We start from the raw sequence: 21,391 nt of genomic DNA, 5'->3' as shown, positions 1-21,391 counted from the left end.
TCACTCCTGCTGCCAGAAGCCCAGGGAGGATGGGACGGCTTAGAACATGGCTGGGCACTGTGGTTTCTTCCAGAGAAGTGGAGGGCATTTGCTTTACCTTGCCACAACCACTTGGGATAGGGTCTGCACCTCAGGAAAACTGTCTCCGTGGGAAGCCGGCTTTTTGCAAAGGGGTCTCAGGGCCGTGTGCCTCGGCTGTCCCTCCGGCTCCCCAAAGCACAGGGACGAGGTGAGGGGCTTAGACCATGCCTGGGCAATGTTGTTTCTTACACCTGTGTGTGTGGCATTTTGTTGAGCTGGCTACCCCCACTTGGGATAGGTGTTCCACAGCAAGCACCTATTGTTCGTCGGAAGCCGTTTTTGCCCCAGGGGTCTCCGGGCTGTGTTCGTTGGGGTTGAACTCCTGCTAGCAAAACCGCCGGGTTGAGGGAAGGGTTCAGACTGTGCCTGGGCCCTATGGTCTCTTCCAGGTCAGTGTATGGCATTTCCTTCCCCTTGCCACAGGCACCTGGGAGCATGTCTGCACTTGGAGAAAGACTTTCCCGTGGGAAGCCGGGTTTTGTCAAACGGGTCCCAGTGCTCTGCTCCTCTCTTTTCACTCCTGCTGCCAAAAGCCCAGGGAGGATGGGAGGGCTTAGAACATGGCTTGGCACTGTGGTTTCTTCCAGAGAAGTGGAGGGCATTTGCTTTACCTTGCCACAACCACTTGGGATAGGGTCTGCACCTCAGGAAAACTGTCTCCGTGGGAAGCCGGCTTTTTGCAAAGGGGTCTCAGGGCCGTGTGCCTCGGCTGTCCCTCCGGCTCCCCAAAGCACAGGGACGAGGTGAGGGGCTTAGACCATGCCTGGGCAATGTTGTTTCTTACACCTGGGTGTGTGGCATTTTGTTGAGCTGGCTACCCCCACTTGGGATAGGTGTTCCACAGCAAGCACCTATTGTTCGTCGGAAGCCGTTTTTGCCCCAGGGGTCTCCGGGCTGTGTTCGTTGGGGTTGAACTCCTGCTAGCAAAACCGCCGGGTTGAGGGAAGGGTTCAGACTGTGCCTGGGCCCTGTGGTCTCTTCCAGCTCAGTGTATGGCATTTCCTTCCCCTTGCCACAGGCACCTGGAAGCATGTCTGCACGTGGAGAAAGACTTTCCCGTGGGAAGCCGGGTTTTGTCAAACGGGTCCCAGTGCTCTGCTCCTCTCTTTTCACTCCTGCTGCCAGAAGCCCAGGGAGGATGGGAGGGCTTAGAACATGGCTGGGCACTGTGGTTTCTTCCAGAGAAGTGGAGGGCATTTGCTTTACCTTGCCACAACCACTTGGGATAGGGTCTGCACCTCAGGAAAACTGTCTCCGTGGGAAGCCGGCTTTTTGCAAAGGGGTCTCAGGGCCGTGTGCCTCGGCTGTCCCTCCGGCTCCCCAAAGCACAGGGACGAGGTGAGGGGCTTAGACCATGCCTGGGCAATGTTGTTTCTTACACCTGGGTGTGTGGCATTTTGTTGAGCTGGCTACCCCCACTTGGGATAGGTGTTCCACAGCAAGCACCTATTGTTCGTCGGAAGCCGTTTTTGCCCCAGGGGTCTCCGGGCTGTGTTCGTTGGGGTTGAACTCCTGCTAGCAAAACCGCCGGGTTGAGGGAAGGGTTCAGACTGTGCCTGGGCCCTGTGGTCTCTTCCAGGTCAGTGTATGGCATTTCCTTCCCCTTGCCACAGGCACCTGGGAGCATGTCTGCACGTGGAGAAAGACTTTCCCGTGGGAAGCCGGGTTTTGTCAAACGGGTCCCAGTGCTCTGCTCCTCTCTTTTCACTCTTGCTGCCAGAAGCCCAGGGAGGATGGGAGGGCTTAGAACATGGCTGGGCACTGTGGTTTCTTCCAGAGAAGTGGAGGGCATTTGCTTTACCTTGCCACAACCACTTGGGATAGGGTCTGCACCTCAGGAAAACCGTCTCCGTGGGAAGCCGGCTTTTTGCAAAGGGGTCTCAGGGCCGTGTGCCTCGGCTGTCCCTCCGGCTCCCCAAAGCACAGGGACGAGGTGAGGGGCTTAGACCATGCCTGGGCAATGTTGTTTCTTACACCTGGGTGTGTGGCATTTTGTTGAGCTGGCGACCCGCATTTGGGATAGGTGTTCCACAGCAAGCACCTATTGTTCGTCCGAAGCCGTTTTTGTCCCAGGGGTCTCCGGGCTGTGTTCGTTGGGGTTGAACTCCTGCTAGCAAAACCGCCGGGTTGAGGGAAGGGTTCAGAATGTGCCTGGCCCCTGTGGTCTCTTCCAGGTCTGTGGATGGCATTTCCTTCCCCTTGCCCCAGGCACCTGGGAGCATGTCTGCACGTGGAGAAAGACTTTCCCGTGGGAAGCCGGGTTTTGTCAAACGGGTCCCAGTTCTCTGCTCCTCTCCTTTCACTCCTGCTGCCAGAAGCCCAGGGAGGATGGGAGGGCTTAGAACATGGCTGGGCACTGTGGTTTCTTCCAGAGAAGTGGAGGGCATTTGCTTTACCTTGCCACAACCACTTGGGATAGGGTCTGCACCTCAGGAAAACTGTCTCCGTGGGAAGCCGGCTTTTTGCAAAGGGGTCTCAGGGCCGAGTGCCTCGGCTGTCCCTCCGGCTACCCAAAGCACAGGGACGAGGTGAGGGGCTTAGACCATGCCTGGGCAATGTTGTTTCTTACACCTGGGTGTGTGGCATTTTGTTGAGCTGGCTACCCCCACTTGGGATAGATGTTCCACAGCAAGCACCTATTGTTCGTCGGAAGCCGTTTTTGCCCCAGGGGTCCCCGGGCTGTGTTCGTTGGGGTTGAACTCCTGCTAGCAAAACCGCCGGGTTGAGGGAAGGGTTCAGACTGTGCCTGGGCCCTGTGGTCTCTTCCAGGTCAGTGTATGGCATTTCCTTCCCCTTGCCCCAGGCACCTGGGAGCATGTCTGCACGTGGAGAAAGACTTTCCCGTGGGAAGCCGGATTTTGTCAAAAGGGTCCCAGTGCTCTGCTCCTCTCATTTCACTCCTGCTGCCAGAAGCCCAGGGAGGATGGGAGGGCTTAGAACATGGCTGGGCACTGTGGTTTCTTCCAGAGAAGTGGAGGGCATTTGCTTTACCTTGCCACAACCACTTGGGATAGGGTCTGCACCTCAGGAAAACTGTCTCCGTGGGAAGCCGGCTTTTTGCAAAGGGGTCTCAGGGCCGTGTGCCTCGGCTGTCCCTCCGGCTCCCCAAAGCACAGGGACGAGGTGAGGGGCTTAGACCATGCCTGGGCAATGTTGTTTCTTACACCTGGGTGTGTGGCATTTTGTTGAGCTGGCTACCCCCACTTGGGATAGGTGTTCCACAGCAAGCACCTATTGTTCGTCGGAAGCCGTTTTTGCCCCAGGGGTCTCCGGGCTGTGTTCGTTGGGGTTGAACTCCTGCTAGCAAAACCGCCGGGTTGAGGGAAGGGTTCAGACTGTGCCTGGGCCCTGTGGTCTCTTCCAGGTCAGTGTATGGCATTTCCTTCCCCTTGCCACAGGCACCTGGGAGCATGTCTGCACGTGGAGAAAGACTTTCCCGTGGGAAGCCGGGTTTTGTCAAACGGGTCCCAGTGCTCTGCTCCTCTCTTTTCACTCTTGCTGCCAGAAGCCCAGGGAGGATGGGAGGGCTTAGAACATGGCTGGGCACTGTGGTTTCTTCCAGAGAAGTGGAGGGCATTTGCTTTACCTTGCCACAACCACTTGGGATAGGGTCTGCACCTCAGGAAAACCGTCTCCGTGGGAAGCCGGCTTTTTGCAAAGGGGTCTCAGGGCCGTGTGCCTCGGCTGTCCCTCCGGCTCCCCAAAGCACAGGGACGAGGTGAGGGGCTTAGACCATGCCTGGGCAATGTTGTTTCTTACACCTGGGTGTGTGGCATTTTGTTGAGCTGGCGACCCGCATTTGGGATAGGTGTTCCACAGCAAGCACCTATTGTTCGTCGGAAGCCGTTTTTGTCCCAGGGGTCTCCGGGCTGTGTTCGTTGGGGTTGAACTCCTGCTAGCAAAACCGCCGGGTTGAGGGAAGGGTTCAGAATGTGCCTGGCCCCTGTGGTCTCTTCCAGGTCAGTGTATGGCATTTCCTTCCCCTTGCCCCAGGCACCTGGGAGCATGTCTGCACGTGGAGAAAGACTTTCCCGTGGGAAGCCGGGTTTTGTCAAACGGGTCCCAGTGCTCTGCTCCTCTCCTTTCACTCCTGCTGCCAGAAGCCCAGGGAGGATGGGAGGGCTTAGAACATGGCTGGGCACTGTGGTTTCTTCCAGAGAAGTGGAGAGCATTTGCTTTACCTTGCCACAACCACTTGGGATAGGGTCTGCACCTCAGGAAAACTGTCTCCGTGGGAAGCCGGCTTTTTGCAAAGGGGTCTCAGGGCCGAGTGCCTCGGCTGTCCCTCCGCCTACCCAAAGCACAGGGACGAGGTGAGGGGCTTAGACCATGCCTGGGCAATGTTGTTTCTTACACCTGGGTGTGTGGCATTTTGTTGAGCTGGCTACCCCCACTTGGGATAGATGTTCCACAGCAAGCACCTATTGTTCGTCGGAAGCCGTTTTTGCCCCAGGGGTCTCCGGGCTGTGTTCGTTGGGGTTGAACTCCTGCTAGCAAAACCGCCGGGTTGAGGGAAGGGTTTAGACTGTGCCTGGGCCCTGTGGTCTCTTCCAGGTCAGTGTATGGCATTTCCTTCCCCTTGCCCCAGGCACCTGGGAGCATGTCTGCACGTGGAGAAAGACTTTCCCGTGGGAAGCCGGTTTTTGTCAAAAGGGTCCCAGTGCTCTGCTCCTCTCATTTCACTCCTGCTGCCAGAAGCCCAGGGAGGATGGGAGGGCTTAGAACATGGCTGGGCACTGTGGTTTCTTCCAGAGAAGTGGAGGGCATTTGCTTTACCTTGCCACAACCACTTGGGATAGGGTCTGCACCTCAGGAAAACTGTCTCCGTGGGAAACCGGCTTTTTGCAAAGGCGTCTCAGGGCCGTGTGCCTCGGCTGTCCCTCCGGCTCCCCAAAGCACAGGGACGAGGTGAGGGGCTTAGACCATGCCTGGGCAATGTTGTTTCTTACACCTGGGTGTGTGGCATTTTGTTGAGCTGGCTACCCCCACTTGGGATACGTGTTCCACAGCAAGCACCTATTGTTCGTCGGAAGCCGTTTTTGCCCCAGGGGTCTCCGGGCTGTGTTCGTTGGGGTTGAACTCCTGCTAGCAAAATCGCCGGGTTGAGGGAAGGTTTCAGACTGTGCCTGGCCCCTGTGGTCTCTTCCAGGTCTGTGGATGGCATTTCCTTCCCCTTGCCTGGGAGCATGTCTGCACGTGGAGAAAGACTTTCCCGTGGGAAGCCGGGTTTTGTCAAACGGGTCCCAGTGCTCTGCTCCTCTCTTTTCACTCCTGCTGCCAGAAGCCCAGGGAGGATGGGAGGGCTTAGAACATGGCTGGGCACTGTGGTTTCTTCCAGAGAAGTGGAGGGCATTTGCTTTACCTTGCCACAACCACTTGGGATAGGGTCTGCACCTCAGGAAAACTGTCTCCGTGGGAAGCCGGCTTTTTGCAAAGGGGTCTCAGGGCCGTGTGCCTCGGCTGTCCCTCCGGCTCCCCAAAGCACAGGGACGAGGTGAGGGGCTTAGACCATGCCTGGGCAATGTTGTTTCTTACACCTGGGTGTGTGGCATTTTGTTGAGCTGGCTACCCCCACTTGGGATAGGTGTTCCACAGCAAGCACCTATTTTTCGTCGGAAGCCGTTTTTGCCCCAGGGGTCTCCGGGCTGTGTTCGTTGGGGTTGAACTCCTGCTAGCAAAATCGCCGGGTTGAGGGAAGGGTTCAGACTGTGCCTGGGCCCTGTGGTCTCTTCCAGGTCAGTGTATGGCATTTCCTTCCCCTTGCCCCAGGCACCTGGGAGCATGTCTGCACGTGGAGAAAGTCTTTCCCGTGGGAAGCCGGGTTTTGTCAAACGGGTCCCAGTGCTGTGCTCCTCTCTTTTCACTCCTGCTGCCAGAAGCCCAGGGAGGATGGGAGGGCTTAGAACATGGCTTGGCACTGTGGTTTCTTCCAGAGAAGTGGAGGGCATTTGCTTTACCTTGCCAAAACCACTTGGGATAGGGTCTGCACCTCAGGAAAACTGTCTCCGTGGGAAGCCGGCTTTTTGCAAAGGGGTCTCAGGGCCGTGTGCCTCGGCTGTCCCTCCCGCTCCCCAAAGCACAGGGACGAGGTGAGGGGCTTAGACCATGCCTGGGCAATGTTGTTTCTTACACCTGGGTGTGTGGCATTTTGTTGAGCTGGCTACCCCCACTTAGGATAGGTGTTCCACAGCAAGCACGTATTGTTCGTCGGAAGCCGTTTTTGCCCCAGGGGTCTCCGGGTTGTGTTCGTTGGGGTTGAACTCCTGCTAGCAAAACCGCCGGGTTGAGGGAAGGGTTCAGACTGTGCTTGGGCCCTGTGGTCTCTTCCAGGTCAATGTATGGCATTTCCTTTCCTTTGCCCCAGGCACCTGGGAAAATGTCTGCACGTGGAGAAAGACTTTCCCGTGAGAAGCCGGGTTTTGTCAAACGGGTCCCAGTGCTCTGCTCCTCTCTTTTCACTCCTGCTGCCAGAAGCCCAGGGAGGATGGGAGGGCTTAGAACATGGCTGAGCACTGTGGTTTCTTCCACAGAAGTGGAGGGCATTTGCTTTACCTTGCCACAACCACTTGCGATAGGGTCTGCACCTCAGGAAAACTGTCTCCGTGGGAAGCCGGCTTTTTGCAAAGGGGTCTCAGGGCCGTGTGCCTCGGCTGTCCCTCCGGCTCCCCAAAGCACAGGGACGAGGTGAGGGGCTTAGACCATGCCTGGGCAATGTTGTTTCTTACACCTGGGTGTGTGGCATTTTGTTGAGCTGGCTACCCCCACTTGGGATAGGTGTTCCACAGCAAGCACCTATTGTTCGTCGGAAGCCGTTTTTGCCCCAGGGGTCTCCGGGCTGTGTTCGTTGGGGTTGAACTCCTGCTAGCAAAACCGCCGAGTTGAGGGAAGGGTTCAGACTGTGCCTGGGCCCTGTGGTCCCTTCCAGGTCAGTGTATGGCATTTCCTTCCCCTTGCCCCAGGCACCTGGGAGCATGTCTGCACGTGGAGAAAGACTTTCCCGTGGGAAGCCGGGTTTTGTCAAACGGGTCCCAGTGCTCTGCTCCTCTCTTTTCACTCCTGCTGCCAGAAGCCCAGGGAGGATGGGAGGGCTTAGAACATGGCTGGGCACTGTGGTTTCTTCCAGAGAAGTGGAGGGCATTTGCTTTACCTTGCCACAACCACTGGGGATAGGGTCTGCACCTCAGGAAAACTGTCTCCGTGGGAAGCCGGCTTTTTGCAAAGGGGTCTCAGGGCCGAGTGCCTCGGCTGTCCCTCCGGCAACCCAAAGCACAGGGACGAGGTGAGGGGCTTAGACCATGCCTGGGCAATGTTGTTTCTTACCCCTGGGTGTGTGGCATTTTGTTGAGCTGGCTACCCCCACTTGGGATAGGTGTTCCACAGCAAGCACCTATTGTTCGTCGGAAGCCGTTTTTGCCCCAGGGGTCTCCGGGCTGTGTTCGTTGGGGTTGAACTCCTGCTAGCAAAACCGCCGGGTTGAGGGAAGGGTTCAGACTGTGCCTGGGCCCTGTGGTCTCTTCCAAGTCAGTGTATGGCATTTCCTTCCCCTTGCCCCAGGCACCTGGGAGGATGTCTGCACGTGGAGGAACACTTTCCCGTGGGAAGCCGGGTTTTGTCAAACGGGTCCCAGTGCTCTGCTCCTCTCTTTTCACTCCTGCTGCCAGAAGCCCAGGGAGGATGGGAGGGCTTAGAACATGGCTGGGCACTGTGGTTTCTTCCAGAGAAGTGGAGGGCATTTGCTTTACCTTGCCACAACCACTTGGGATAGGGTCTGCACCTCAGGAAAACTGTCTCCGTGGGAAGCCGGCTTTTTGCAAAGGGGTCTCAGGGCCGTGTGCCTCGGCTGTCCCTCCGGCTCCCCAAAGCACAGGGACGAGGTGAGGGGCTTAGACCATGCCTGGGCAATGTTGTTTCTTACACCTGGGTGTGTGGCATTTTGTTGAGCTGGCTACCCCCACTTGGGATAGGTGTTCCACAGCAAGCACGTATTGTTCGTCGGAAGCCGTTTTTGCCCCAGGGGTCTCCGGGCTGTGTTCGTTGGGGTTGAACTCCTGCTAGAAAAACCGCCGGGTTGAGGGAAGGGTTCAGACTGTGCCTGGGCCCTGTGGTCTCTTCCAGGTCAGTGTATGGCATTTCCTTCCCTTTGCCCCAGGCACCTGGGAAAATGTCTGCACGTGGAGAAAGACTTTCCCGTGAGAAGCCGGGTTTTGTCAAACGGGTCCCAGTGCTCTGCTCCTCTCTTTTCACTCCTGCTGCCAGAAGCCCAGGGAGGATGGGAGGGCTTAGAACATGGCTGGGCACTGTGGTTTCTTCCAGAGAAGTGGAGGGCATTTGCTTTACCTTGCCACAACCACTTGGGATAGGGTCTGCACCTCAGGAAAACTGTCTCCGTGGGAAGCCGGCTTTTTGCAAAGGGGTCTCTGGGCCGTGTGCCTCGGCTGTCCCTCCGGCTCCCCAAAGCACAGGGACGAGGTGAGGGGCTTAGACCATGCCTGGGCAATGTTGTTTCTTACACCTGGGTGTGTGGCATTTTGTTGAGCTGGCTACCCCCACTTGGGATAGGTGTTCCACAGCAAGCACCTATTGTTCGTCGGAAGCCGTTTTTGCCCCAGGGGTCTCCGGGCTGTGTTCGTTGGGGTTGAACTCCTGCTAGCAAAACCGCCGGGTTGAGGGAAGGGTTCAGACTGTGCCTGGGCCCTGTGGTCCCTTCCAGGTCAGTGTATGGCATTTCCTTCCCCTTGCCCCAGGCACCTGGGAGCATGTCTGCACGTGGAGAAAGACTTTCCCGTGGGAAGCCGGGTTTTGTCAAACGGGTCCCAGTGCTCTGCTCCTCTCTTTTCACTCCTGCTGCCAGAAGCCCAGGGAGGATGGGAGGGCTTAGAACATGGCTGGGCACTGTGGTTTCTTCCAGAGAAGTGGAGGGCATTTGCTTTACCTTGCCACAACCACTTGGGATAGGGTCTGCACCTCAGGAAAACTGTCTCCGTGGGCAGCCGGCTTTTTGCAAAGGGGTCTCAGGGCCGTGTGCCTCGGCTGTCCGTCCGGCTCCCCAAAGCACAGGGACTAGGTGAGGGGCTTAGACCAAGCCTGGGCAATGTTGTTTCTTATACCTGGGTGTGTGGCATTTTGTTGAGCTGGCTACCCCCACTTGGGATAGGTGTTCCACAGCAAGCACCTATTGTTCGTCGGAAGCCGTTTTTGCCCCAGGGGTCTCCAGGCTGTGTTCTTTGGGGTTGAACTCCTGCTAGCAAAACCGCCGGGTTGAGGGAAGGGTTCAGACTGTGCCTGGGCCCTGTGGTCTCTTCCAGGTCAGTGTATGGCATTTCCTTCCCCTTGCCCCAGGCACCTGGGATCATGTCTGCACGTGGAGAAAGACTTTCCCGTGGGAAGCCGGGTTTTGTCAATCGGGTCCCAGTGCTCTGCTCCTCTCTTTTCACTCCTGCTGCCAGAAGCCCAGGGAGGATGGGAGGGCTTAGAACATGGCTGGGCACTGTGGTTTCTTCCACAGAAGTGGAGGGCATTTGCTTTACCTTGCCACAACCACTTGGGATAGGGTCTGCACCTCAGGAAAACTGTCTCCGTGGGAAGCGGGCTTTTTGCAAAGGGGTCTCAGGGCCGTGTGCCTCGGCTGTCCCTCCGGCTCCCCAAAGCACAGGGACGAGGTGAGGGGCTTAGACCATGCCTGGGCAATGTTGTTTCTTACACCTGGGTGTGTGGCATTTTGTTGAGCTGGCTACCCCCACTTGGGATAGGTGTTCCACAGCAAGCGCCTATTGTTCGTCGGAAGCCGTTTTTGCCCCAGGGGTCTCCGGGCTGTGTTCGTTGGGGTTGAACTCCTGCTAGCAAAACCGCCGGGTTGAGGGAAGGGTTCAGACTGTGCCTGGGCCCTGTGGTCTCTTCCAGCTCAGTGTATGGCATTTCCTTCCCCTTGCCACAGGCACCTGGGAGCATGTCTGCACGTGGAGAAAGACTTTCCTGTGGGAAGCCGGGTTTTGTCAAACGGGTCCCAGTGCTCTGCTCCTCTCTTTTCACTCCTGCTGCCAGAAGCCCAGGGAGGATGGGAGGGCTTAGAACATGGCTGGGCACTGTGGTTTCTTCCAGAGAAGTGGAGGGCATTTGCTTTACCTTGCCACAACCACTTGGGATAGGGTCTGCACCTCAGGAAAACTGTCTCCGTGGGAAGCCGGCTTTTTGCAAAGGGGTCTCAGGGCCGTGTGCCTCGGCTGTCCCTCCGGCTCCCCAAAGCACAGGGACGAGGTGAGGGGCTTAGACCATGCCTGGGCAATGTTGTTTTTTACACCTGGGTGTGTGGCATTTTGTTGAGCTGGCTACCCCCACTTGGGATAGGTGTTCCACAGCAAGCACCTATTGTTCGTCGGAAGCCGTTTTTGCCCCAGGGGTCTCCGGGTTGTGTTCGTTGGGGTTGAACTCCTGCTAGCAAAACCGCCGGGTTGAGGGAAGGGTTCAGACTGTGCCTGGGCCCTGTGGTCTCTTCCAGGTCAGTGTATGGCATTTCCTTCCCCTTGCCCCAGGCACCTGGGAGCATGTCTGCACGTGGAGAAAGACTTTCCCGTGGGAAGCCGGGTTTTGTCAAACGGGTCCCAGTGCTCTGCTCCTCTCCTTTCACTCCTGCTGCCAGAAGCCCAGGGAGGATGGGAGGGCTTAGAACATGGCTGGGCACTGTGGTTTCTTCCAGAGAAGTGGAGGGCATTTGCTTTACCTTGCCACAACCACTTGGGATAGGGTCTGCACCTCAGGAAAACTGTCTCCGTGGGAAGCCGGCTTTTTGCAAAGGGGTCTCAGGGCCGAGTGCCTCGGCTGTCCCTCCGCCTACCCAAAGCACAGGGACGAGGTGAGGGGCTTAGACCATGCCTGGGCAATGTTGTTTCTTACACCTGGGTGTGTGGCATTTTGTTGAGCTGGCTACCCCCACTTGGGATAGGTGTTCCACAGCAAGCACCTATTGTTCGTCGGAAGCCGTTTTTGCCCCAGGGGTCTCCGGGTTGTGTTCGTTGGGGTTGAACTCCTGCTAGCAAAACCGCCGGGTTGAGGGAAGGGTTCAGACTGTGCCTGGGCCCTGTGGTCTCTTCCAGGTCAGTGTATGGCATTTCCTTCCCCTTGCCCCAGGCACCTGGGAGCATGTCTGCACGTGGAGAAAGACTTTCCCGTGGGAAGCCGGGTTTTGTCAAACGGGTCCCAGTGCTCTGCTCCTCTCTTTTCACTCCTGCTGCCAGAAGCCCAGGGAGGATGGGAGGGCTTAGAACATGGCTGGGCACTGTGGTTTCTTCCACAGAAGTGGAGGGCATTTGCTTTACCTTGCCACAACCACTTGGGATAGGGTCTGCACCTCAGGAAAACTGTCTCCGTGGGAAGCGGGCTTTTTGCAAAGGGGTCTCAGGGCCGTGTGCCTCGGCTGTCCCTCCGGCTCCCCAAAGCACAGGGACGAGGTGAGGGGCTTAGACCATGCCTGGGCAATGTTGTTTCTTACACCTGGGTGTGTGGCATTTTGTTGAGCTGGCTACCCCCACTTGGGATAGGTGTTCCACAGCAAGCGCCTATTGTTCGTCGGAAGCCGTTTTTGCCCCAGGGGTCTCCGGGCTGTGTTCGTTGGGGTTGAACTCCTGCTAGCAAAACCGCCGGGTTGAGGGAAGGGTTCAGACTGTGCCTGGGCCCTGTGGTCTCTTCCAGCTCAGTGTATGGCATTTCCTTCCCCTTGCCCCAGGCACCTGGGAGCATGTCTGCACGTGGAGAAAGACTTTCCCGTGGGAAGCCGGGTTTTGTCAAACGGGTCCCAGTGCTCTGCTCCTCTCTTTTCACTCCTGCTGCCAGAAGCCCAGGGAGGATGGGAGGGCTTAGAACATGGCTGGGCACTGTGGTTTCTTCCAGAGAAGTGGAGGGCATTTGCTTTACCTTGCCACAACCACTTGGGATAGGGTCTGCACCTCAGGAAAACTGTCTCCGTGGGAAGCCGGCTTTTTGCAAAGGGGTCTCAGGGCCGTGTGCCTCGGCTGTCCCTCCGGCTCCCCAAAGCACAGGGACGAGGTGAGGGGCTTAGACCATGCCTGGGCAATGTTGTTTCTTACACCTGGGTGTGTGGCATTTTGTTGAGCTGGCTACCCCCACTTGGGATAGGTGTTCCACAGCAAGCACCTATTGTTCGTCGGAAGCCGTTTTTGCCCCAGGGGTCTCCGGGCTGTGTTCGTTGGGGTTGAACTCCTGCTAGCAAAACCGCCGGGTTGAGGGAAGGGTTCAGACTGTGCCTGGGCCCTGTGGTCTCTTCCAGGTCAGTGTATGGCATTTCCTTCCCCTTGCCACAGGCACCTGGGAGCATGTCTGCACGTGGAGAAAGACTTTCCCGTGGGAAGCCGGGTTTTGTCAAACGGGTCCCAGTGCTCTGCTCCTCTCTTTTCACTCTTGCTGCCAGAAGCCCAGGGAGGATGGGAGGGCTTAGAACATGGCTGGGCACTGTGGTTTCTTCCAGAGAAGTGGAGGGCATTTGCTTTACCTTGCCACAACCACTTGGGATAGGGTCTGCACCTCAGGAAAACCGTCTCCGTGGGAAGCCGGCTTTTTGCAAAGGGGTCTCAGGGCCGTGTGCCTCGGCTGTCCCTCCGGCTCCCCAAAGCACAGGGACGAGGTGAGGGGCTTAGACCATGCCTGGGCAATGTTGTTTCTTACACCTGGGTGTGTGGCATTTTGTTGAGCTGGCGACCCGCATTTGGGATAGGTGTTCCACAGCAAGCACCTATTGTTCGTCGGAAGCCGTTTTTGTCCCAGGGGTCTCCGGGCTGTGTTCGTTGGGGTTGAACTCCTGCTAGCAAAACCGCCGGGTTGAGGGAAGGGTTCAGAATGTGCCTGGCCCCTGTGGTCTCTTCCAGGTCTGTGGATGGCATTTCCTTCCCCTTGCCCCAGGCACCTGGGAGCATGTCTGCACGTGGAGAAAGACTTTCCCGTGGGAAGCCGGGTTTTGTCAAACGGGTCCCAGTGCTCTGCTCCTCTCCTTTCACTCCTGCTGCCAGAAGCCCAGGGAGGATGGGAGGGCTTAGAACATGGCTGGGCACTGTGGTTTCTTCCAGAGAAGTGGAGGGCATTTGCTTTACCTTGCCACAACCACTTGGGATAGGGTCTGCACCTCAGGAAAACTGTCTCCGTGGGAAGCCGGCTTTTTGCAAAGGGGTCTCAGGGCCGAGTGCCTCGGCTGTCCCTCCGCCTACCCAAAGCACAGGGACGAGGTGAGGGGCTTAGACCATGCCTGGGCAATGTTGTTTCTTACACCTGGGTGTGTGGCATTTTGTTGAGCTGGCTACCCCCACTTGGGATAGATGTTCCACAGCAAGCACCTATTGTTCGTCGGAAGCCGTTTTTGCCCCAGGGGTCTCCGGGCTGTGTTCGTTGGGGTTGAACTCCTGCTAGCAAAACCGCCGGGTTGAGGGAAGGGTTTAGACTGTGCCTGGGCCCTGTGGTCTCTTCCAGGTCAGTGTATGGCATTTCCTTCCCCTTGCCCCAGGCACCTGGGAGCATGTCTGCACGTGGAGAAAGACTTTCCCGTGGGAAGCCGGTTTTTGTCAAAAGGGTCCCAGTGCTCTGCTCCTCTCATTTCACTCCTGCTGCCAGAAGCCCAGGGAGGATGGGAGGGCTTAGAACATGGCTGGGCACTGTGGTTTCTTCCAGAGAAGTGGAGGGCATTTGCTTTACCTTGCCACAACCACTTGGGATAGGGTCTGCACCTCAGGAAAACTGTCTCCGTGGGAAGCCGGCTTTTTGCAAAGGGGTCTCAGGGCCGTGTGCCTCGGCTGTCCCTCCGGCTCCCCAAAGCACAGGGACGAGGTGAGGGGCTTAGACCATGCCTGGGCAATGTTGTTTCTTACACCTGGGTGTGTGGCATTTTGTTGAGCTGGCTACCCCCACTTGGGATACGTGTTCCACAGCAAGCACCTATTGTTCGTCGGAAGCCGTTTTTACCCCAGGGGTCTCCGGGCTGTGTTCGTTGGGGTTGAACTCCTGCTAGCAAAATCGCCGGGTTGAGGGAAGGTTTCAGACTGTGCCTGGCCCCTGTGGTCTCTTCCAGGTCTGTGGATGGCATTTCCTTCCCCTTGCCTGGGAGCATGTCTGCACATGGAGAAAGACTTTCCCGTGGGAAGCCGGGTTTTGTCAAACGGGTCCCAGTGCTCTGCTCCTCTCTTTTCACTCCTGCTGCCAGAAGCCCAGGGAGGATGGGAGGGCTTAGAACATGGCTGGGCACTGTGGTTTCTTCCAGAGAAGTGGAGGGCATTTGCTTTACCTTGCCACAACCACTTGGGATAGGGTCTGCACCTCAGGAAAACTGTCTCCGTGGGAAGCCGGCTTTTTGCAAAGGGGTCTCAGGGCCGTGTGCCTCGGCTGTCCCTCCGGCTCCCAAAGCACAGGGACGAGGTGAGGGGCTTAGACCATGCCTGGGCAATGTTGTTTCTTACACCTGGGTGTGTGGCATTTTGTTGAGCTGGCTACCCCCACTTGGGATAGGTGTTCCACAGCAAGCACCTATTGTTCGTCGGAAGCCGTTTTTGCCCCAGGGGTCTCCGGGCTGTGTTCGTTGGGGTTGAACTCCTGCTAGCAAAATCGCCGGGTTGAGGGAAGGGTTCAGACTGTGCCTGGGCCCTGTGGTCTCTTCCAGGTCAGTGTATGGCATTTCCTTCCCCTTGCCCCAGGCACCTGGGAAAATGTCTGCACGTGGAGAAAGACTTTCCCGTGAGAAGCCGGGTTTTGTCAAACGGGTCCCAGTGCTCTGCTCCTCTCTTTTCACTCCTGCTGCCAGAAGCCCAGGGAGGATGGGAGGGCTTAGAACATGGCTGAGCACTGTGGTTTCTTCCACAGAAGTGGAGGGCATTTGCTTTACCTTGCCACAACCACTTGGGATAGGGTCTGCACCTCAGGAAAACTGTCTCCGTGGGAAGCCGGCTTTTTGCAAAGGGGTCTCAGGGCCGTGTGCCTCGGCTGTCCCTCCGGCTCCCCAAAGCACAGGGACGAGGTGAGGGGCTTAGACCATGCCTGGGCAATGTTGTTTCTTACACCTGGGTGTGTGGCATTTTGTTGAGCTGGCTACCCCCACTTGGGATAGGTGTTCCACAGCAAGCACCTATTGTTCGTCGGAAGCCGTTTTTGCCCCAGGGGTCTCCGGGCTGTGTTCGTTGGGGTTGAACTCCTGCTAGCAAAACCGCCGAGTTGAGGGAAGGGTTCAGACTGTGCCTGGGCCCTGTGGTCCCTTCCAGGTCAGTGTATGGCATTTCCTTCCCCTTGCCCCAGGCACCTGGGAGCATGTCTGCACGTGGAGAAAGACTTTCCCGTGGGAAGCCGGGTTTTGTCAAACGGGTCCCAGTGCTCTGCTCCTCTCTTTTCACTCCTGCTGCCAGAAGCCCAGGGAGGATGGGAGGGCTTAGAACATGGCTGGGCACTGTGGTTTCTTCCAGAGAAGTGGAGGGCATTTGCTTTACCTTGCCACAACCACTGGGGATGGGGTCTGCACCTCAGGAAAACTGTCTCCGTGGGAAGCCGGCTTTTTGCAAAGGGGTCTCAGGGCCGAGTGCCTCGGCTGTCCCTCCGGCAACCCAAAGCACAGGGACGAGGTGAGGGGCTTAGACCATGCCTGGGCAATGTTGTTTCTTACCCCTGGGTGTGTGGCATTTTGTTGAGCTGGCTACCCCCACTAGGTGTTCCACAGCAAGCACCTATTGTTCGTCGGAAGCCGTTTTTGCCCCAGGGGTCTCCGGGCTGTGTTCGTTGGGGTTGAACTCCTGCTAGCAAAACCGCCGGGTTGAGGGAAGGGTTCAGACTGTGCCTGGGCCCTGTGGTCTCTTCCAAGTCAGTGTATGGCATTTCCTTCCCCTTGCCCCAGGCACCTGGGAGGATGTCTGCACGTGGAGAAACACTTTCCCGTGGGAAGCCGGGTTTTGTCAAACGGGTCCCAGTGCTCTGCTCCTCTCTTTTCACTCCTGCTGCCAGAAGCCCAGGGAGGATGGGAGGGCTTAGAACATGGCTGGGCACTGTGGTTTCTTCCAGAGAAGTGGAGGGCATTTGCTTTACCTTGCCACAACCACTTGGGATAGGGTCTGCACCTCAGGAAAACTGTCTCCGTGGGAAGCCGGCTTTTTGCAAAGGGGTCTCAGGGCCGTGTGCCTCGGCTGTCCCTCCCGCTCCCCAAAGCACAGGGACGAGGTGAGGGGCTTAGACCATGCCTGGGCAATGTTGTTTCTTACACCTGGGTGTGTGGCATTTTGTTGAGCTGGCTACCCCCACTTGGGATAGGTGTTCCACAGCAAGCACGTATTGTTCGTCGGAAGCCGTTTTTGCCCCAGGGGTCTCCGGGCTGTGTTCGTTGGGGTTGAACTCCTGCTAGAAAAACCGCCGGGTTGAGGGAAGGGTTCAGACTGTGCCTGGGCCCTGTGGTCTCTTCCAGGTCAGTGTATGGCATTTCCTTCCCTTTGCCCCAGGCACCTGGGAAAATGTCTGCACGTGGAGAAAGACTTTCCCGTGAGAAGCCGGGTTTTGTCAAACGGGTCCCAGTGCTCTGCTCCTCTCTTTTCACTCCTGCTGCCAGAAGCCCAGGGAGGATGGGAGGGCTTAGAACATGGCTGGGCACTGTGGTTTCTTCCAGAGAAGTGGAGGGCATTTGCTTTACCTTGCCACAACCACTTGGGATAGGGTCTGCACCTCAGGAAAACTGTCTCCGTGGGAAGCCGGCTTTTTGCAAAGGGGTCTCAGGGCCGTGTGCCTCGGCTGTCCCTCCGGCTCCCCAAAGCACAGGGACGAGGTGAGGGGCTTAGACCATGCCTGGGCAATGTTGTTTCTTACACCTGGGTGTGTGGCATTTTGTTGAGCTGGCTACCCCCACTTGGGATAGGTGTTCCACAGCAAGCACCTATTGTTCGTCGGAAGCCGTTTTTGCCCCAGGGGTCTCCGGGCTGTGTTCGTTGGGGTTGAACTCCTGCTAGCAAAACCGCCGGGTTGAGGGAAGGGTTCAGACTGTGCCTGGGCCCTGTGGTCCCTTCCAGGTCAGTGTATGGCATTTCCTTCCCCTTGCCCCAGGCACCTGGGAGCATGTCTGCACGTGGAGAAAGACTTTCCCGTGGGAAGCCGGGTTTTGTCAAACGGGTCCCAGTGCTCTGCTCCTCTCTTTTCACTCCTGCTGCCAGAAGCCCAGGGAGGATGGGAGGGCTTAGAACATGGCTGGGCACTGTGGTTTCTTCCAGAGAAGTGGAGGGCATTTGCTTTACCTTGCCACAACCACTTGGGATAGGGTCTGCACCTCAGGAAAACTGTCTCCGTGGGCAGCCGGCTTTTTGCAAAGGGGTCTCAGGGCCGTGTGCCTCGGCTGTCCGTCCGGCTCCCCAAAGCACAGGGACTAGGTGAGGGGCTTAGACCAAGCCTGGGCAATGTTGTTTCTTATACCTGGGTGTGTGGCATTTTGTTGAGCTGGCTACCCCCACTTGGGATAGGTGTTCCACAGCAAGCACCTATTGTTCGTCGGAAGCCGTTTTTGCCCCAGGGGTCTCCAGGCTGTGTTCTTTGGGGTTGAACTCCTGCTAGCAAAACCGCCGGGTTGAGGGAAGGGTTCAGACTGTGCCTGGGCCCTGTGGTCTCTTCCAGGTCAGTGTATGGCATTTCCTTCCCCTTGCCCCAGGCACCTGGGATCATGTCTGCACGTGGAGAAAGACTTTCCCGTGGGAAGCCGGGTTTTGTCAAAAGGGTCCCAGTGCTCTGCTCCTCTCATTTCACTCCTGCTGCCAGAAGCCCAGGGAGGATGGGAGGGCTTAGAACATGGCTTGGCACTGTGTTTTTTTCCAGAGAAGTGGAGGGCATTTGCTTTACCTTGCCACAACCACTTGGGATAGGGTCTGCACCTCAGGAAAACTGTCTCCGTGGGAAGCCGGCTTTTTGCAAAGGGGTCTCAGGGCCGTGTGACTCGGCTGTCCCTCCGGCTACCCAAAGCACAGGGACGAGGTGAGGGGCTTAGACCATGCCTGGGCAATGTTGTTTCTTACACCTGGGTGTGTGGCATTTTGTTGAGCTGGCTACCCCCACTTGGGATAGGTGTTCCACAGCAAGCACCTATTGTTCGTCGGAAGCCGTTTTTGCCCCAGGGGTCCCCGGGCTGTGTTCGCTGGGGTTGAACTCCTGCTAGCAAAACCGCCGGGTTGAGGGAAGGGTTCAGACTGTGCCTGGGCCCTGTGGTCTCTTCCAGGTCAGTGTATGGCATTTCCTTCCCTTTGCCCCAGGCACCTGGGAGCATGTCTGCACGTGGAGAAAGACTTTCCTGTGGGAAGCCGGGTTTTGTCAAACGGGTCCCAGTGCTCTGCTCCTCTCTTTTCACTCCTGCTGCCAGAAGCCCAGGGAGGATGGGAGGGCTTAGAACATGGCTGGGCACTGTGGTTTCTTCCAGAGAAGTGGAGGGCATTTGCTTTACCTTGCCACAACCACTTGGGATAGGGTCTGCACCTCAGGAAAACTGTCTCCGTGGGAAGCCGGCTTTTTGCAAAGGGGTCTCAGGGCCGTGTGCCTCGGCTGTCCCTCCGGCTCCCCAAAGCACAGGGACGAGGTGAGGGGCTTAGACCATGCCTGGGCAATGTTGTTTTTTACACCTGGGTGTGTGGCATTTTGTTGAGCTGGCTACCCCCACTTGGGATAGGTGTTCCACAGCAAGCACCTATTGTTCGTCGGAAGCCGTTTTTGCCCCAGGGGTCTCCGGGTTGTGTTCGTTGGGGTTGAACTCCTGCTAGCAAAACCGCCGGGTTGAGGGAACGGTTCAGACTGTGCCTGGGCCCTGTGGTCTCTTCCAGGTCAGTGTATGGCATTTCCTTCCCCTTGCCCCAGGCACCTGGGAGCATGTCTGCACGTGGAGAAAGACTTTCCCGTGGGAAGCCGGGTTTTGTCAAACGGGTCCCAGTGCTCTGCTCCTCTCTTTTCACTCCTGCTGCCAGAAGCCCAGGGAGGATGGGAGGGCTTAGAACATGGCTGGGCACTGTGGTTTCTTCCACAGAAGTGGAGGGCATTTGCTTTACCTTGCCACAACCACTTGGGATAGGGTCTGCACCTCAGGAAAACTGTCTCCGTGGGAAGCGGGCTTTTTGCAAAGGGGTCTCAGGGCCGTGTGCCTCGGCTGTCCCTCCGGCTCCCCAAAGCACAGGGACGAGGTGAGGGGCTTAGACCATGCCTGGGCAATGTTGTTTCTTACACCTGGGTGTGTGGCATTTTGTTGAGCTGGCTACCCCCACTTGGGATAGGTGTTCCACAGCAAGCGCCTATTGTTCGTCGGAAGCCGTTTTTGCCCCAGGGGTCTCCGGGCTGTGTTCGTTGGGGTTGAACTCCTGCTAGCAAAACCGCCGGGTTGAGGGAAGGGTTCAGACTGTGCCTGGGCCCTGTGGTCTCTTCCAGCTCAGTGTATGGCATTTCCTTCCCCTTGCCACAGGCACCTGGGAGCATGTCTGCACGTGGAGAAAAACTTTCCCGTGGGAAGCCGGGTTTTGTCAAACGGGTCCCAGTGCTCTGCTCCTCTCTTTTCACTCCTGCTGCCAGAAGCCCAGGGAGGATGGGACGGCTTAGAACATGGCTGGGCACTGTGGTTTCTTCCAGAGAAGTGGAGGGCATTTGCTTTACCTTGCCACAACCACTTGGGATAGGGTCTGCACCTCAGGAAAACTGTCTCCGTGGGAAGCCGGCTTTTTGCAAAGGGGTCTCAGGGCCGTGTGCCTCGGCTGTCCCTCCGGCTCCCCAAAGCACAGGGACGAGGTGAGGGGCTTAGACCATGCCTGGGCAATGTTGTTTCTTACACCTGGGTTTGTGGCATTTTGTTGAGCTGGCTACCCCCACTTGGGATAGGTGTTCCACAGCAAGCACCTATTGTTCGTCGGAAGCCGTTTTTGCCCCAGGGGTCTCCGGGCTGTGTTCGTTGGGGTTGAACTCCTGCTAGTAAAACCGCCGGGTTGAGGGAAGGGTTCAGACTGTGCCTGGGCCCTATGGTCTCTTCCAGGTCAGTGTATGGCATTTCCTTCCCCTTGCCACAGGCACCTGGGAGCATGTCTGCACGTGGAGAAAGACTTTCCCGTGGGAAGCCGGGTTTTGTCAAACGGGTCCCAGTGCTCTGCTCCTCTCTTTTCACTCCTGCTGCCAAAAGCCCAGGGAGGATGGGAGGGCTTAGAACATGGCTTGGCACTGTGGTTTCTTCCAGAGAAGTGGAGAGCATTTGCTTTACCTTGCCACAACCACTTGGGATAGGGTCTGCACCTCAGGAAAACTGTCTCCGTGGGAAGCCGGCTTTTTGCAAAGGGGTCTCAGGGCCGTGTGCCTCGGCTGTCCCTCCGGCTCCCCAAAGCACAGGGACGAGGTGAGGGGCTTAGACCATGCCTGGGCAATGTTGTTTCTTACACCTGGGTGTGTGGTATTTTGTTGAGCTGGCTACCCCCACTTGGGATACGTGTTCCACAGCAAGCACCTATTGTTCGTCGGAAGCCGTTTTTGCCCCAGGGGTCTCCGGGCTGTGTTCGTTGGGGTTGAACTCCTGCTAGCAAAACCGCCGGGTTGAGGGAAGGGTTCAGACTGTGCCTGGGCCCTGTGGTCTCTTCCAGCTCAGTGTATGGCATTTCCTTCCCCTTGCCCCAGGCACCTGGGAGCATGTCTGCACGTGGAGAAAGACTTTCCCGTGGGAAGCCGGGTTTTGTCAAACGGGTCCCAGTGCTCTGCTCCTCTCTTTTCACTCCTGCTGCCAGAAGCCCAGGGAGGATGGGAGGGCTTAGAACATGGCTGGGCACTGTGGTTTCTTCCAGAGAAGTGGAGGGCATTTGCTTTACCTTGCCACAACCACTTGGGATAGGGTCTGCACCTCAGGAAAACTGTCTCCGTGGGAAGCCGGCTTTTTGCAAAGGGGTCTCAGGGCCGTGTGCCTCGGCTGTCCCTCCGGCTCCCCAAAGCACAGGGACGAGGTGAGGGGCTTAGACCATGCCTGGGCAATGTTGTTTCTTACACCTGGGTGTGTGGCATTTTGTTGAGCTGGCTACCCCCACTTGGGATAGGTGTTCCACAGCAAGCACCTATTGTTCGTCGGAAGCCGTTTTTGCCCCAGGGGTCTCCGGGCTGTGTTCGTTGGGGTTGAACTCCTGCTAGCAAAACCGCCGGGTTGAGGGAAGGGTTCAGACTGTGCCTGGGCCCTGTGGTCTCTTCCAGGTCAGTGTATGGCATTTCCTTCCCCTTGCCCCAGGCACCTGGGAGCATGTCTGCACGTGGAGAAAGACTTTCCCGTGGGAAGCCGGGTTTTGTCAAACGGGTCCCAGTGCTCTGCTCCTCT

Source organism: Ursus arctos, unplaced genomic scaffold, assembly GCF_023065955.2.
Source record: "Ursus arctos isolate Adak ecotype North America unplaced genomic scaffold, UrsArc2.0 scaffold_7, whole genome shotgun sequence".
NCBI lineage: Eukaryota > Metazoa > Chordata > Mammalia > Carnivora > Ursidae > Ursus > Ursus arctos.
The sequence above is the reverse complement of the archived record's forward strand: the minus strand, read 5'-3'. Positions refer to the sequence as shown.